Genomic DNA, 17,873 nt, shown 5'->3' with positions numbered 1-17,873 from the left:
CTTGCTCCGGACACTGCGAGAGGGCTGTACAAGCAATGATCACACGCACGGCACAGCGGACACACCAGGAACCGCGCTGTTGGCCGTCGAATGGCGCTAGCTGCGCAGCATTTGTGCACCGCCGCCGTCAGTGTCAGCCAGTTTGCCGTGGCATACGGAGCTCCATCGCAGTCTTTAACACTGGTAGCATGCCGCGACAGCGTGGACGTGAACCGTATGTGCAGTTGACGGACTTTGAGCGAGGGCGTATAGTGGGCATGCAGGAGGCCGGGTGGACGTACCGCCGAATTGCTCAACACATGGGGCGTGAGGTCTCCACAGTACATCGATGTTGTCGCCAGTGGTCGGCGGAAGGTGCACGTGCCCGTCGACCTGGGACCGGACCGCAGCGACGCACGGATGCACGCCAAGACCGTAGGATCCTACGCAGTGCCGTAGGGGACCGCACCGCCACTTCCCAGCAAATTAGGGACACTGTTGCTCCTGGGGTATCGGCGAGGACCATTCGCAACCGTCTCCATGAAGCTGGGCTACGGTCCCGCACACCGTTAGGCCGTCTTCCGCTCACGCCCCAACATCGTGCAGCCCGCCTCCAGTGGTGTCGCGACAGGCGTGAATGGAGGGACGAATGGAGACGTGTCGTCTTCAGCGATGAGAGTCGCTTCTGCCTTGGTGCCAATGATGGTCGTATGCGTGTTTGGCGCCGTGCAGGTAAGCGCCACAATCAGGACTGCATACGACCGAGGCACACAGGGCCAACACCCGGCATCATGGTGTGGGGAGCGATCTCCTACACTGGCCATACACCACTGGTGATCGTCGAGGGGACACTGAATAGTGCACGGTACATCCAAACCGTCATCGAACCCATCGTTCTACCATTCCTAGACCGGCAAGGGAACTTGCTGTTCCAACAGGACAATGCACGTCCGCATGTATCCCGTGCCACCCAACGTGCTCTAGAAGGTGTAAGTCAACTACCCTGGCCAGCAAGATCTCCGGATCTGTCCCCCATTGAGCATGTTTGGGACTGGATGAAGCGTCGTCTCACGTTGTCTGCACGTCCAGCACGAACGCTGGTCCAACTGAGGCGCCAGGTGGAAATGGCACGACAAGCCGTTCCACAGGACTACATCCAGCATCTCTACGATCGTCTCCATGGGAGAATAGCAGCCTGCATTGCTGCGAAAGGTGGATATACACTGTACTAGTGGCGACATTGTGCATGCTCTGTTGCCTGTGTCTATGTGCCTGTGGTTCTGTCAGTGTGATCATGTGATGTATCTGACCCCAGGAATGTGTCAATAAAGTTTCCCCTTCCTGGGACAATGAATTCACGGTGTTGTTATTTCAATTTCCAGGAGTGTATATATATATATATATATATATATATATATATATATATATATATACGTTATGGTCTGGGGAACGTTTTCGTGGGATTCCCTCGGATATGACGTCATTCTGGAAGGCACTATGGATCAACATAAGTATGTATCTATCCTTGGGGACCATGTACACCGCTTCATGCAGATTGTTTCCCTCAGCACTATGGCACCAACCAGCAGGACAATGCAACGTGTCACACAGCTCGCAGTGTACGTGCGTGACTCAAAGAGCACCAGGATGCGTTTACCGTGCTCCCCTGGCCGTGAAACTCCCCGTATTTAAACTCAGTCGAGAACCTACGGGACCTTCTCGATTGGGCTGTACGCGCGATGGATTCTCAGCCGAGAAATCTAGCGCAGCTGAGGTAGGGATGGCCCCGCATCACTTTCGGTACCTTCCAGAACCACACAGTCTGTCTTCCTGCAGGTCTTTCAGCGGTTCGCGTGGCAGAAGCTGTTTTTTCAGGCTTCTGTCAGGTGGTCGCATTAATGTGACTGGACAGTGTATTTCTGAATATATTGCTCCTTGTTCTTTATCCTCTTGTATCGTGTGCCACAGTTTTTTCCGGGTTATTCAAAATCACCTTTTACATATACAATGAAGTGACAGAAAGCCGCGCGGGATTAGCCGAGCGGTCATGGACTGTGCGGTTGTTCCCGGCGGAGGTTTGAGTCCTCCTTCGGGCATGGGTGTGTGTTTGTCCACTGGATAATTTAGGGTAAGTAGTGTGTAAGCTTAGGGACTGATGACCTTAGCAGTTAAGTCCCATAAGATTTCACACACATTTGAACAATCTGACAGAAATCATGAGATAGCGATATGAACATATACATATGGCGTTAGTATCGCGTACACAAAGAATAACCGGGCATTCCATTGGTGGAGCTGTCATATTGTACCCAGGTGATCCATATGAAAAGGCTTCCGATCTGATTTTCGCCGCACGACGGGAATTAACATATTTTGAACGTGGAATGATAGTTGGATCTAGACGCATGGGGCATTTCACTTGGGATATCGTTAGGGAATTCAATATTCCAATATCCACTCTGTAAAGGTATGCCGAAAATACCAAATTGCAGGCACTAACTATCCCCACGGACAACACAGTCGCCGACAGCCTTCGCTTAAAGACCGACAGCAGTGGTGTTTGCGTAGAGTTGTCAGTGCTAACAGACAAGCAACACTGCTTGAAATAACCGCACAAATCAATGTGGGACGTACGACGAACATATCCGTTAAGACAGTGCAGCGGAATTTGGCGTTAATGGGCTATGGCAGTAGACGACGGACGCGAGTGCCGTTGCTAACATCACGACATCGCCTGCAGCGCCTCTCCTGCTCTCGTGACCATATCGGTTGGACCTCAGACTACTGGAAAACCGTGGCCTGGTCACATGAGTTCCGATTTAGGTTCGTAAGAGTTGATGGTTGGGTTCGAGTGTGGCGTAGACCCCACAAAGCCATGCACCCTAGTTGTCAACAAGGCACTGTACGAGTTGGTGGTAACTCCATAATGGTTTGTGCTGTGTTTATGTGGTATCGATAGCTTCAGTCCGGACCCGCGCGACTGCTACGGTCGCAGGTTCGAATCCTGCCTTGGGCATGGATGTATGTGACGTCCTTAGCTTAGTTAGGTTTAAGTAGTTCTAAATTATAGGGGACTTGTGGCCTCCGATGTTGAGTCCCATAGTGCTCAGAGCCATTTGGACCATTTGGTATCGATAGCTACGATGCCACAACGTAAGTGCGCTCTGCTAGGTTGGCACTACGACACCGACACCGACGACAGCGCCCTCTAGCCGGCGCTGTGCAGCTCTACGAGCGCCTCTCCGGATTCGGCCCATTTGATTCCGAGGAGACGACCTAACAACATTGTTTCTACACTCCTGGAAATTGAAATAAGAACACCGTGAATTCATTGTCCCAGGAAGGGGAAACTTTATTGACACATTCCTGGGGTCAGATACATCACATGATCACACTGACAGAACCACAGGCACATAGACACAGGCAACAGAGTAGTACAGTGTATATCCACCTTTCGCAGCAATGCAGGCTGCTATTCTCCCATGGAGACGATCGTAGAGATGCTGGATGTAGTCCTGTGGAACGGCTTGCCGTGCCATTTCCACCTGGCGCCTCAGTTGGACTAGCGTTCGTGCTGGACGTGCAGACCGCGTGAGACGACGCTTCATCCAGTCCCAAACATGCTCAATGGGGGACAGATCCGGAGATCTTGCTGGCCAGGGTAGTTGACTTACACCTTCTAGAGCACGTTGGGTGGCACGGGATACATGCGGACGTGCATTGTCCTGTTGGAACAGCAAGTTCCCTTGCCGGTCTAGGAATGGTAGAACGATGGGTTCGATGACGGTTTGGATGTACCGTGCACTATTCAGTGTCCCCTCGACGATCACCAGTGGTGTATGGCCAGTGTAGGAGATCGCTCCCCACACCATGATGCCGGGTGTTGGCCCTGTGTGCCTCGGTCTAATGCAGTCCTGATTGTGGCGCTTACCTGCACGGCGCCAAACACGCATACGACCATCATTGGCACCAAGGCAGAAGCGACTCTCATCGCTGAAGACGACACGTCTCCATTCGTCCCTCCATTCACGCCTGTCGCGACACCACTGGAGGCGGGCTGCACGATGTTGGGGCGTGAGCGGAAGACGGCCTAACGGTGTGCGGGACCGTAGCCCAGCTTCATGGAGACGGTTGCGAATGGTCCTCGCCGATACCCCAGGAGCAACAGTGTCCCTAATTTGCTGGGAAGTGGCGGTGCGGTCCCCTACGGCACTGCGTAGGATCCTACGGTCTTGGCGTGCATCCGTGCATCGCTGCGGTCCGGTCCCAGGTCGACGGGCACGTGCACCTTCCGCCGACCACTGGCGACAACATCGATGTACTGTGGAGACCTCACGCCCCACGTGTTGAGCAATTCGGCGGTACGTCCACCCGGCCTCCCGCATGCCCACTATACGCCCTCGCTCAAAATCCGTCAACTGCACATACGGTTCACGTCCACGCTGTCGCGGCATGCTACCAGTGTTAAAGACTGCGATGGAGCTCCGTATGCCACGGCAAACTGGCTGACACGGACGGCGGCGGTGCACAAATGCTGCGCAGCTAGCGCCATTCGACGGCCAACAGCGCGGTTCCTGGTGTGTCCGCTGTGCCGTGCGTGTGATCATTGCTTGTACAGCCCTCTCGCAGTGTCCGGAGCAAGTATGGTGGGTCTGACACACCGGTGTCAATGTGTTCTTTTTTCCATTTCCAGGAGTATATATAGGGTGGCCCATTGGTAGTGACCGGGCCAAATATCTCACGAAATAAGCATCAAACGAAAAAACTGCAAAGAACGAAACTCGTCTAGTTTGAAGGGGGAAACCAGACGGCGCTATGGTTGGCCCACTAGATAGCACTGCCATAGGTCAAACGAATATCAACTGCATTTTTATTACATATTCTTGTAGTACGTAAAGAAATATGAATATTCTAGTTGGACCACTATGCCCCTTTGTGATAGATGGCGATGTAGTAGTCAGAAATGTATAAGTACATGGTATCACGTAACATTCCGCCAGTGCGGACGGTATTTGCTTCGTGATACATTACCCGTGTTAAAATGGACCGTTTACCAAAAGGTCGATATCGCGTTGATGTATGGCTATTGTGATCAAAATGCCTAACGGGCGTGTGCTATGTATGCTGCTCGGTATCCTGGACGACATCATCCAAGAGTCCGGACCATTCGCCGGATGGTTACGTTATTTAAGGAAACAGGAAGTGTTCAGCCACATGTGAAACGTCAACCACGACCTGCAACAAATGATGATACCCAAGTAGGTGTTTTAGCTGCTGTCGCGGATAATCCGCACATCAGTGGAAGACAAATAGCGCGAGAATCGGGAATCTCAAAAACGTCGGTGTTGAGAATGCTACATCAACATGGATTGCACCCGTACCATATTTCTATGCACCAGGAATTACATGGCGACGACTTTGAACGTCGTGTACAGTTCTGCCACTGGGCACAAGAGAAATTACGGGACGATTATAGATTTTTTGCACGCTTTATATTTAGCGACGAAACGTCATTCACCAACAGCAGTAACGTAAACCTGCATAATATGCACTATTGGGCAACGGAAAATCCACGATGGCTGCGACAAGTGGAATATCAGCGACCTTGGCGGGTTAATGTATGGTGCAGCATTATGGGAGGAAGGATAAGTTACCCCCATTTTATCGATGGATAATTGGCCCCCATTTTATCGATGGCAATCTAAATGGTGCAATGTATGCTGATTTCCTGCGTAATGTTCTACCGGTTTTATTACAAAATGTTTCACTGTATGACAAAATGGCGATGTACTTCCAACATGATGGATGTTCGGCACATACGTCGCGTGCGATTGAAGCAGTATTGAATAGCATATTTCATGACAGGTGGATTGGTCGTCGAAGCACCATACCATGGCCCGCACGTTCACCGGATCTGACGTCCCCGGATTTCTTTCTGTGGGGAAAGTTGAAGAATATTTGCTATCGTGATCCACCGACAACGCCTTACAACATGCGTCAATGCATTGTCAATGCATGTGCGAACATTACGGAAGGCGAACTACTCGCTGTTGAGAGGAATGTCGTTACACGTATTGCCAAATGCATTGAGGTTGACGGACATCATTTTCAGCATTTATTGCATTAATGTGGTATTTACAGGTAATCACACTGTAACGGCATGCGTTCTCAGAGATGTTAAGTTCACAAAGGTATATATATCACATTGGAACAACCGAAATAAAATGTTCAAACGTACCTACGTTCTGTATTTTAATTTAAAAAACCTACCTGTTACCAGCTGTTCGTCTAAAATTGTGAGCCATATATTTGTGACTATTACAGCGCCATCTATCACAATGCGAAAAAAGTGGTCCAACTGAGACATTCGTTTGTCTTTACGTACTACACGAATATGAAATAAAAATGGGGGTTCCTTTTTAAAAAAAAAACTTAGTTGATATCCGTTTGATCTATGGCAGCACCATCTAGCGGGACAATCATAGCGCCATCTGGTTTCCCCCTTCAAGCTAGAAAAGTTTCGTTCTTTGTAGTTATTTCGTTTGACTCTTATTTCGTGAGATATTTGGCCCGGTCACTATCAATGGACCACCGTGTATATATGTATAATGTGTGTGTGTGTGTGTGTGTGTGTGTGTGTGTGTGTGTTTGTGTGTGTGTGTTCTGTATCTCTCAAAAGTCCACATGCTCTACATGTACTGCTTTCACTACGAGTTTGCGAAGCCAAATTTTGCTGATCGCAAATTACTTTATGTGGATACAGACTGGATGAAAGGCTGCAATGCGTCATACATATACATATATGAAAAAAAATGGAAGAATACGAGCGTCTTTCCGAAAGTAAAGCCTCCTATTTTTATTCATAGAAACTACAGGATTTACATAAATCACAACAGCACAGCTAAATAGAGCAATATTTCAGCTACAGACACTCATTTTTCCACATAGTCACTACCATTCATTAACTCTTTTGCCATCGACGAACCAGAGCCTACATGCTGTGCTTCTAAAAATCTGAACCAGCTGAGGCTAACCACTTCCTTACAGTTTTGGTAACAGCATCCGAGTCTTGAAAATATTCGCCACGTAATCCACCTTTCAGAGGCCCAAAGGGATGGAAGTCTGAAGGCGTTAAATCGGGACTGTCTGGTGGAAGTCGTAAGGCAGTGCAGCCGAACTTTGCAATGAGTCGCGTGGTCTCATAACTGCTGTGCGGCCTGGCCTTATCATGTTGCAGGCGAAATTTGGTCTTCTTCTCTTGCCTTACTCTGGTAATTCGGAGTTTCAGCTTAGTCAGTGTCATCTTATATCGTGCTGGACTGACAGTTTCTCCAGGCTGTAGCACATCCAAAAGAACCACACCCTGGCTACCACAGAAGAATGTGCACATCACTTTGCCTGCAGGTGGCTGATTTGAATTTCTTCTTTGACAGAGAATTCGCATGTAGACATTACATAGACGCTCTTTTTGATTCCAGCTCGTATGGTGACACCATGTTTCATTTCCGGTGACGATGATATTCAGAAAATTGTGGCCCTAAGCTTCATATGGGTCCAGGAGGTCCCGACAAATTTCCATCTGAGAGTTTTTTGTTCTTCCGTAAGCAACTGTGGGCTCCGCCTCGAACAGACTTTGCGATAACGAAGGTGTTCAAACACTGTTTCCAAGGCATTACAGCCGACACTCAGCTTTGCACACAGTTCTCTGGTCGCTGGTCGTTATCCGCCGATCAGCACGGATGAGTTGGTCGAGACGCTCTTCATTGAGAGGGACGACGGCTGTGCAGGGTCGACAGAACCGTGGCTTGTCATGCACACCCTTTTCACTACCTTGAAAGTGCTGTACCCATCGCCTAAAATTGCCCACGTCTATTGTATCGTCTCCATACACCTTTAGCATGCGTCGATGGATTTCAACTGGCGCAGTTTCTCCAGCAGTGAGGAATTTAATCATGCACCGCTGTTTTATGCGCTCGTTCATATCAGACTCCATTTTTGGAACACTCCACTGCTGGCGGAAACTACTGCAGAACAACGGTACCACCTGCAAATGAAAGAGGAAGGTTCAAGTATTCGTACTACACCAACGACATCTGGCGCGAACATCCAAAGTCACCACAAGAAAACTGGAGGCATTACTTTCGGAACGACCCTCGTACATTTGAAAAAGATTGTAAAAGACTATGGTTAAAATTGTAATATAAAAATCTGTTAATTTCTTACAGCATTGTTGTTACTTCCCGACCCTTTGCATACGCATTGAAAGTTGTTGTTTATAATATACCACATCCTCTTTCTATGGTGTCCATCACTAGAATAGAACCACCTACTCGAGCGCTCTAGTATTATGAGGAGGAGGAGGAAGAGGAGTTTCAATCCCATTGGTGCTGAGGATGATCTTCATTTTCATACCCAGAGACCACGTGACCAGTTCCCAGAAGTCCTTATCAGTCAGCTGGTTCGAGGCATTACATCAGATAAGTTGGCAGTGACCTTGAATATACCTAGTGCAGTTTCCTCATGTGTAACCTGTAGTCTCTCGCAAGCTCAAGTGTAACCTAACATTGGACTGTTGATCATTGGAAACATATTGCCTCGTCGGACGAGCCTCGTTTCGAATTGTATCGAGCGGATGGACGTGTGCAGGTGTGGAGACAACCTCATGAATCCGTGGACCGTGCATGTCAGCAGGGGACTGTTCAAACTGGTGGAGGCTGTGTAATGGTGTGGGGCGTGTGCAGTTGGAGTGGTATGGTACCCATGATACTTCTAGATACTACTCTAACAGGTGACACGTACGTAAACATCCTGTCTCATAACCTGCATCCATTCATGTCCATTGCGCATTCCTACTGACTTTGGCAGTTCCAGCAGGACAATGCGACACCCCACACGTCCAGAATTGTTACAGAGGGCCATGGACATTATTGAGCATATCTAAGATGCCTTGCAACGCGCTGTTCAGAAGAGATCTCCACCCCCTCGTACTCTTACGGCTTTATGGACAGCCCTGCAGGATTCATCATGTCAGTTCCCTCCAACACTACTTTAGACATTAGTCGAGTCCATGCCACGTGGTGTTGTGGCACTTCTGCATCCTCGTCGGGGGACTATACTGTATTAGGCAGGTGTACCAGTTTCTTTGGCTCTTCAGTGTAATAGTAACAGTAACAATAAGTTGAACGAATGGCTTAAAGTTACGAATTTGATGCTAACGGCGTGTAGAATTAGCTTCGGGAATTTTGCGAAAGTAAGTTTTGTCGTTTGCCAGTGTGTTCGTCAAGCTTTACCCACTAGAAATTTATAAAGTGCGCAGCGGACTGGAATTCGAACCCAGTATGCGATTGTTATAAATCAACGTCTCACCATCCAGATATAGATTTCCTGTGGTTTCTGTAAATCGTTCGGTATCAATGTTCCTCCAACAAGTCTATGACCAATCTCCTTCCACGATTTAGTCCAGTTATTGATAGGACTAGTTCTGTAATGACATCGACGGGGTGTTGATATGAAACCTTCCTTTGAATCTGAGCATATGCTTTTCTGCGGCGAGCAGTTTACAGAGTAATTCATCTGGATATGCAACACAGCTTCATGCCCTATATCATGAGTCATGTGCGGATGGTTCAGCTGGTACAACGAAATGTGGGTTCGAGCGCCAGCCCTACTTGCCTGTTACATATGAGACGTCGCTCTCAAATGTGCTCCCCTGTGCGGGAACTGTTCTGGAAATGCTGATTGCTTGATGGCTTGCTGGAGACAAGCTGTGTCTTGCGCCGTGTCGAGGTTTTCTCCAGTGGTCCAGTACGGCGAAAAGAGCGGTGAAGTGGACCGCGGCGGGCGCCGGCGGCGCCACTCTTGCGCGACCGTTCTATTGTCTCGTCACTACTTATGAAACTTCCGCGCTTTTTCACTATTTGTTTCAACCTTCACGACGGATTTGCATTCGTCTTCGGAGATTGTGGCTGGACTGCTTCGCAGCTAGTTTATGGATTGTGACATCCGAAGTTATTGAGTGCACATGTGGGTTTTTTAGGTTGGAGAATTTCCTCCCTAGGCCCGACAAGACGCCTCCTGAGACGCGGCAAGGTAGGAGTAGGCAAAATGCAACAGGGAATAACAATATTAATGTGCTAATAGTAAACTGCAGGAGCGTCTATAGAAAGGTCCCAGAACTGCTCTCATTAATAATCGGTCACAATGCCCATATGGTACCAGGGACAGAAAGGTGGCTGAAACCAGGCGTAAACAATAATGAAATCCAAAACTCAGATTGGAATGTATACCGCAGAGACACGCTGGACAGTGAAGGGGGAGGCGTGATTATAGCGATAAGAAGTGCAATAGTATCGAAGTAAATTGACGGAGATCCGAAATGTGAAATAATTTGGGTGAAGGTCACGGTTAAAGCGGGTTCAGACATGGTAATTGGATGTCTCTATAGGCCCCCTGGCTCAGCAGCTGTTGTGGCTGAGCACCTGAAGGATAATTTGGAAAATATTTCGAGTAGATTTCCCCACCATGTTATAGTTCTGGGTGGAGATTTTAATTTGCCGGATATAGACTGGGAGATTCAAACGTTCATAACGGGTGGCAGGGACAAAGAATCCAGTGAAATTTTTAAAAGTGCTGTATCTGAAAACTACCCTGAGCAGTTAAACAAAGAACCGACTCGTGGCGATAACATATTAGACCTTCTGGTGACAAACAGACCTCAACTATTTGAAACAGTTAACGCAGAACAGGGAATTAGCGATCATAAAGCAGTTACTGCATCGATGATTTCAGCCGTAAATAGAAATGTTAAAAAAGGTAGGAAGATTTTTCTGTTTAGCAAAAGTGACAAAAAGCAGATTACAGAGTACCTGACGGCTCAATACAAAAGTTTTGTCTCAAGTACAGATAGTGTTGAGGATCAGTGGACAAAGTTCAAAACCATCGTACAATATGCGTTAGATGAGTATGTGCCAAGCAAGTTCGTAAGAGATGGAAAATAGCCACTGTGGTACAACAACCGAGTTAGAAAACTGCTGCGGAAGCAAAGGGAACTTCACAGCAAACATAAACATAGACAAAGCCTTGCAGACAAACAAAAATTAATGTAGTGTGAGGAGGGTCATGCGAGAGGCGTTCAATGAATTCGAAAGTAAAGTTCTATGTACTGACTTGGCAGAAAATCCTAAGAAATTTTGCTCTTATGTCAAAGCGGTAGGTGGATCAAAACAAAATGTCCAGACACTCTGTGACCAAAATGGTACTGAAACAGAGGATGACAGACTAAAGGCCGAATTACTAAATGTCTTTCTCCAAAGCTGATTCACAGAGGAAGACTGCACTGTAGTTCCTGCTCTAGATTGTCGCACAGATGAAAAAATGGTAGATATCGAAATAGACGACGGAGGGATAGAGAAACAATTAAAATCCCTCAAAAGAGGAAAGACCGCTGGACCTGATGGGATACCAGTTCGATTGGACACAGAGTACGCGAAGGAACTTGCCCCCCTTCTTGCAGCGGTGTACCGTAGGTCTCTGGAAGAGCGTAGCGTTCCAAAGGATTGGAAAATGGCACAGGTCATCCCCGTTTTCAAGAAGGGACGTCGAACAGATGTGCAGAACTATAGACCTATATCTCTAACGTTGATCAGTTGTAGAATTTTGGAACACGTATTATGTTCGAGTATAATGACTTTTCTGGAGACTAGAAATCTACTCTGTAGGAATCAGCTTGGGTTTCGAAAAAAACGATCGTGTGAAACCCAGTTCGCGCTATTCGTCCACGAGACTCAGAGGGCCATAGACACGGGTTCACAGGTAGATGCCGTGTTTGTTGACTTCCGCAAGGCGATCGATACAGTTCCCCACAGTCGTTTAATGAACGAAGTAAGAGCATATGGACTATCAGACCAATTGTGTGATTGGATTGAAGAGTTCCTAGATAACAGAACGCAGCATGTCATTCTCAATGGAGAGAAGTCTTCCGAACTAAGAGTGATTTCAGGCGTGCCGCAGGGGAGTGTCGTAGGACCGTTACTATTCACAATATACATAAATGACGTTGTGGATGACATCGTAAGTTCACTGAGGCTTTTTGTAGATGATGGTGTAGTGTATCGAGAGGTTGTAACAATGGAAAATTGTACTGAAATGCAGGAGGATCTGCAGCAAATTGACGCATGGTGCAGGGAATGGCAATTGAATCTCAATGTGGACAATTGTAATGTGCTGCGAATACACAGAAAGATAGATCCTTTATCATTTAGCTACAAAATAGCAGGTCAGCAACTGGAGGCAGTTAATACCATAAATTATCTGGGAATACGCATTAGGAGTGATTTAAAATGGAATGATTATATAAAGTTGATCGTCGGTAAAGCAGATGCCAGACTGAGATTCATTGGAAGAATCCTAAGGAAATGCAATCCGAAAACAAAGGAAGTAGGTTACAGTACACTTGTCCCCCACTGCTTGAATACTGCTCAGCAGTGTGGGATCCGTACCAGATAGGGTTGATAGAAGAGATAGAGAAGATCCAACGGAGAGCAGCGCGCTTCGTTACAGGATCGTTTAGTAATCGCGAAAGCGTTACGGAGATGATAGGTAAACTCCAGCGGAAGACTCTGCAGGAGAGGCGCTCAGTAGCTCGGTACGGGCTTTTGTTAAAGTTTCGAGAGTGACTGAAGAGTCAAGCAGTATATTGCTCCCTCCTACGTTTATCTCGCGAAGAGACCATGAGGATAAAATGAGAGAGATTAGAGCCCACACAGAAGCATACCGACAATTCTTCTTTCCACGAACAATACCAGACTGGAATAGAAGGGAGAACCGATAAAGGTACTCAAGGTACCCTCCGCCACACACCGTCAGGTGGCTTGCGGAGTATGGATGTAGATGTAGAAGTAAGGTATGTGTAGCTAACAGGCGTTTAGTAACTTATACGAGGGATACAAACAATGAAGTGCGCGGATTAGTAAGGATGTAAGAGGGGGATGTCGTCTGGCGCCCCACTGCTCAGTATTTACACTGAAGAGCTAAAGAAACTGGTACACCTGCCTAATATAGTGTAGAGTCTCCTCGAGTACGCAGAAGTGCCGCAACACCACGTGGCATAGACTCGACTAATGTTTACAGTAGTGTTGGAGGGAGCTGACATGATGAATCTTGCAGGGCTGTCCATAAAGCCGTAAGAGTACGAGGCGGTGGAGATCTCTTCTGAACAGCGCGTGGCAAGGCATCCCAGATATGCTCAATAATGTTAATGTCCGGGGAGTAGCAATTGTGGACGTGTGGGGTGTCGCATTGTCCTGCTGGACACTCCGTCGGAATGCGCTATGGACATAAGTGGATGCAGGTTATCAGAAGGGATGTTTACGTACGTGTCACCTGTCAGAGTAGTATCTAGACGTATCAGGGGTTCCATACCACTCCAACTGCACACTCCTCTCTCCATTACACAGCCTCCACCAGCTTGAACAGTTCCCTGCTGACATGTAGGGTTCATGGATTCATGAGGTTCTCTCCGTACCTGTACACGTCCATCCGCTCGATACGATTTGAAACGAGACTCGTCCGACGGGACAACATGTTTCCAATCATCAACAGTCCAATGTCGGCGTTGACGGGCCCAGGCGAAGCGTAAAGCTTTGTATCGTGCAGTCATCAAGGGTAAACGAGCGGGCCTTCGGCTCCGAAAGCCCATATCGATGATGTTTTGTCGGATGAATCGCACGCTGACACCTGTTGATGGCCTGAAACGTCCCCTTAGAACAATTTATATACGACTGTGCTTAAACTGACACACAATATTTTTTAGAGCAACACAATCTGACCCCTACAAAAGAATGGCCCTGACTAACATTAACCTGTACCTTTCACAAATCACTTACCTCACAAAAATCTTCGTTACTCAAGCTACTGCAATACAGCGAGCGCCACTACTGCCAGCTAAATAAAAGATTCAATTTACGGAAGGCACTAACAACTAATTGCCATAGTTAGCAAATGAAAGATTTTGATAGAGAACAAACAATGTATTTACCTTAATAATCATAATATATATAGCAGTTCATGCCATCCAGTATTACAAATTTCAAAACTCCGCCATCTCTCTCCCCACATCCACCACTGCTGGCGGCTCACCTGCGCAACGCTACGCGCTGTTCACATCCAGTTGCCGCTGTCCAACACTACAATGGCAGACAACAATGCAAACTAGCCACAGACTGCACATAGCACAGCCAGTGATTTTCATACAGAGCGCTACGTAACGTTGCCAATAAGAAGATATAAACAGCCTACTTACAGGCCCAGCATTGAAATCTGCAGCAATTTACGGAAGGGTTGCACTTTTGTCACTTTGTCTTCAGTCGTCGTTGGTCCCGTACTCACAGGATCTTTTTCCGGTCGCAGCGATGTCGGAGATTTTATGTTTTGTCGGATTACTGATATTCACGGTATAACCTGTCATTGTAGCAGCAGTAACCGATCTAAGAACTGCGCCAGTCATTTGTTGTCTTATATATGTGTTGCCGACGGCAGCGCCGTATTCTTCATGTTTACATATCTCTGTATTTGAATACCCATGCCTTTACCAGTTTCTTTGGCACTTCAGTGTGCATCGAAGAAAGAATGACAGAAATAAAATAACGATTCAAGCCTGGGATTACAATTCAAGGTGAAAGAATATTAATCATGAGATTCGTTAATAACATTGCTGTCATCAATGAAAGTGAGAAAGAACTGCAGGACCTACTGAATGGAATGAACAGTCTAATGAATTCATGTTATGGACTGAGAGTAAACCGAAAACAGACGAAAGTAATGACGAATAGGAGAAATGAGATTACCGATAAACATACTGAAAGAAACTGGGTAAAGGAAGATCAGTTGTAAAAGATATCTTAATAGCATGACTACATTTACAACTGCAGCAGATTTTTCAGTCAACATTATGGACTGTGGAGAGTACGAGGTAAAGGAGTTCTGTTACGTTGTAAGGTATGAGTGATTGTACGGATATATTAGCTGTGAGACCTTCTTTGGGGTTATTTGCCCTCCTGCTGTAAGTCTTTTCATGTGTAGCTACTTCAGCGACTTTCGCGGTGATGAAGATGAGATGAGTAGGACACACTAATCGCTAGACCACGAACTGCACATCTTGGAAGCTACATAACACATGACAGACGAGGCAAGTAAGACTTAAACTGCAGGCTAGCACAAGCAAAGACCGCATTTCTGGCCAAAAGAAGTCTACTACTATTAAACCTTGGCATAATTCGTGGTAGAAATTTCTGAGACTGTACATTTGGAGCATAGAATTGTATGGATGTGGATCAGGGGCCGTTGGTGTTGTATAACATACTGATACCACAATACCGTCTTATGACATTTGGCAGTAATGGAAATAGGTATTCATACACTAGAGCGTGGAAAAGTAAACTGCCTTTATTGACAATGCGAAACTAAAAACTCTAACTGGATACGCACTATACGGGTTCCCGGGTTCGATTCCCGGCGGGGTCAGGGATTTTCTCTGCCTCGTGATGAATGGGTGTTGTGTGCTGTCCTTAGGTTAGTTAGGTTTAAGTAGTTCTAAGTTCTAGGGGACTGATGACCATAGATGTTAAGTCCCATAGCGCTCAGAGCCATTTGAACCATTTGATACGCACTATACACATTGGCCAGTCGCCAATGCAGCTATGCTGGTATATAGAACGAGAATGAACAAGCCTTTACAAAACAAAATACAAAAACGTTTGCCAATTTCTCTACAGCGCTGGAAATTAAGTATTCATACACCAACAGAAAATGACACTTCTAACAAAGCCAGAACATGTTTAATACTTCGTATGCATACCCTTCCGATGTATTACTTCTCGTAACCTCCGTGGCATGGAATGGACCAATTTTCTTGTAGTTTCCGACGTGATACCTTTCCATTCTCGAAGGAGAGCCTCTTTCAAAGAGGCCTTACTACTGATGTCGTGTTTTCTCACTCCTGTTTCCAGTTCACTCCACAAGTGTTTGATGCGATTCAGGTCCGGACTCTGAGCTGGTGTTTTAAGAGTGTGTGGAGTGTTGTAGAGCAACCACAGCCGGACAATTTGCGCCGTATGTTTGGGATCATTGTCCTGTTGGAAGTAATAATTTCTAGGAAGACCCAAGGCGTCAACACTGTTGGAAGTTCTGTTTGAGAATGTTCATATGCACAAATCTGTCCAAGGTACCTTCCACAAACACTAATTTTCCGACACCGAAGGCTGCCCTACAGCCCCATACCATCACTCCACCACCTCCGTGCTTCATCGTGGGTTGAATGTTAATTCGGTCGAGGTCTGTATTCGGTCTTCTCCAGACCAGGATCCTACCATCATTGCGCACGATATTAAATTTGCTTTCGCACTAAGCAATACATTATCCCAGAAAACTGCTGTCTTGGTTACATGCTGTTTCGCGAATTCCATCCGCCACTTCCTGTTCTTTTTGCTTTCGTCTCGGGACCCTGGCTCTGTAGCCCGAACGATTGAGAATCGTACGAACTGCCCTTGGAGTGATGTCCTTTCGGAAGTGGTCATGTACATATGCGGATAGTGCAGACGCTGTCGTTTTAGAGCTTTTCTTGATGATTCTTAGTAGCATTCTGGTCTCTCTTGTTGCAAGCTTCTGTGGACGACCGTGTCGTTCACTGTTTATTACTGCATGTATGTCCTTATATCGCTTAATGATAGATTTCACAGTCGCTCGGCTTCGTCCTATGATGTTCGTAATTTTGGCATACGACTTGTGTTGAAGATATTGGGCGACAACGATGTTTCGTTCCTCGATCTCAATGGTCGTTTCCTTCCCCTTGCGGCCCATTCTGCTGTTCCACGTCCGACGTGCTGTTGCTTCACGGCCGCCACACGACTACACAAGTGTGGCGTGCACTCCGGGACAGCGTTAGCCGTTTGTTTGGTTGAAAATAGTCCGCTGTATGAATGCATTTTGTCCTGTCGTACACCGTGCCGAGTATAACATATTTTATTTTCCCAAAATAGATTCATGGCATACGGGAAGCGTCATTATCGAGAACATGGTTATCTGACGCTACATCATTGTACTTATTCGTATCGGCGCCGTGGGTGATTTACTATCCCAACATACCATCGCAGTTTGTCACCACCTACTGTATGAATACTTATTTCCATGACTGTATACTTCCAGCAGCTCTGTACCTCGAGCGCCCTCTGCCGCCGCAATATGGGACAGCCAGTGGCAGCTGCTCAGTGTTCTCGCGTCTGGAGCCTCTGTTTTGGGATGCTTCGCAGAAGCCGCCTGGTCTCATCTATGACTCAATTGCTGTTACTGTTGTTTCTTGTTGCATGACTTGTAATGAGTCTTTGTTCATTTCGACAAATAAAGGTTAAGTAAATCCTCTGTTTTCTGTGTAACGTGTCCGCTAATCATTTCTGCTCTTGTCCAGCTTTCCTACGACAGCAGTTGCCACACCATTCTGTAGCCCACCTCTCCTTACCGTTGTGCACGAAGGCGTACGAAACAGCGGGAAAACTGGAAAAGAAGAGAATCGAAGCTTTTGATATGTGATACTATTGAAGGATGTTCAAAACTGTCTGCACTGATAAGATACGAGACATGAGGAGGTTCTCTGCTGAATCAGTGAAGAGAGGCAAATAAAACATTAGTAAGACGAAGAGGCAGGATGATTGTGACATGCGTTAAGAGGTCAACGAGGAACTTCCATGGTACTTGAGGAAGCTATAGAGAGTAAAAGCTGCAGTGGAAGACAGAGACTGGGTTATATCCAACAAATAACTCAGGACATTGGGAGAAAAGGCTACTGTCCTATAAAGAGGTTGGCACAGGACAGGACTTTGTTGTGGACCACATCAAATTAATCA

Source organism: Schistocerca cancellata, chromosome 4 (assembly GCF_023864275.1).
Source record: "Schistocerca cancellata isolate TAMUIC-IGC-003103 chromosome 4, iqSchCanc2.1, whole genome shotgun sequence".
Lineage (NCBI taxonomy): Eukaryota > Metazoa > Arthropoda > Insecta > Orthoptera > Acrididae > Schistocerca > Schistocerca cancellata.
The sequence above is the reverse complement of the archived record's forward strand: the minus strand, read 5'-3'. Positions refer to the sequence as shown.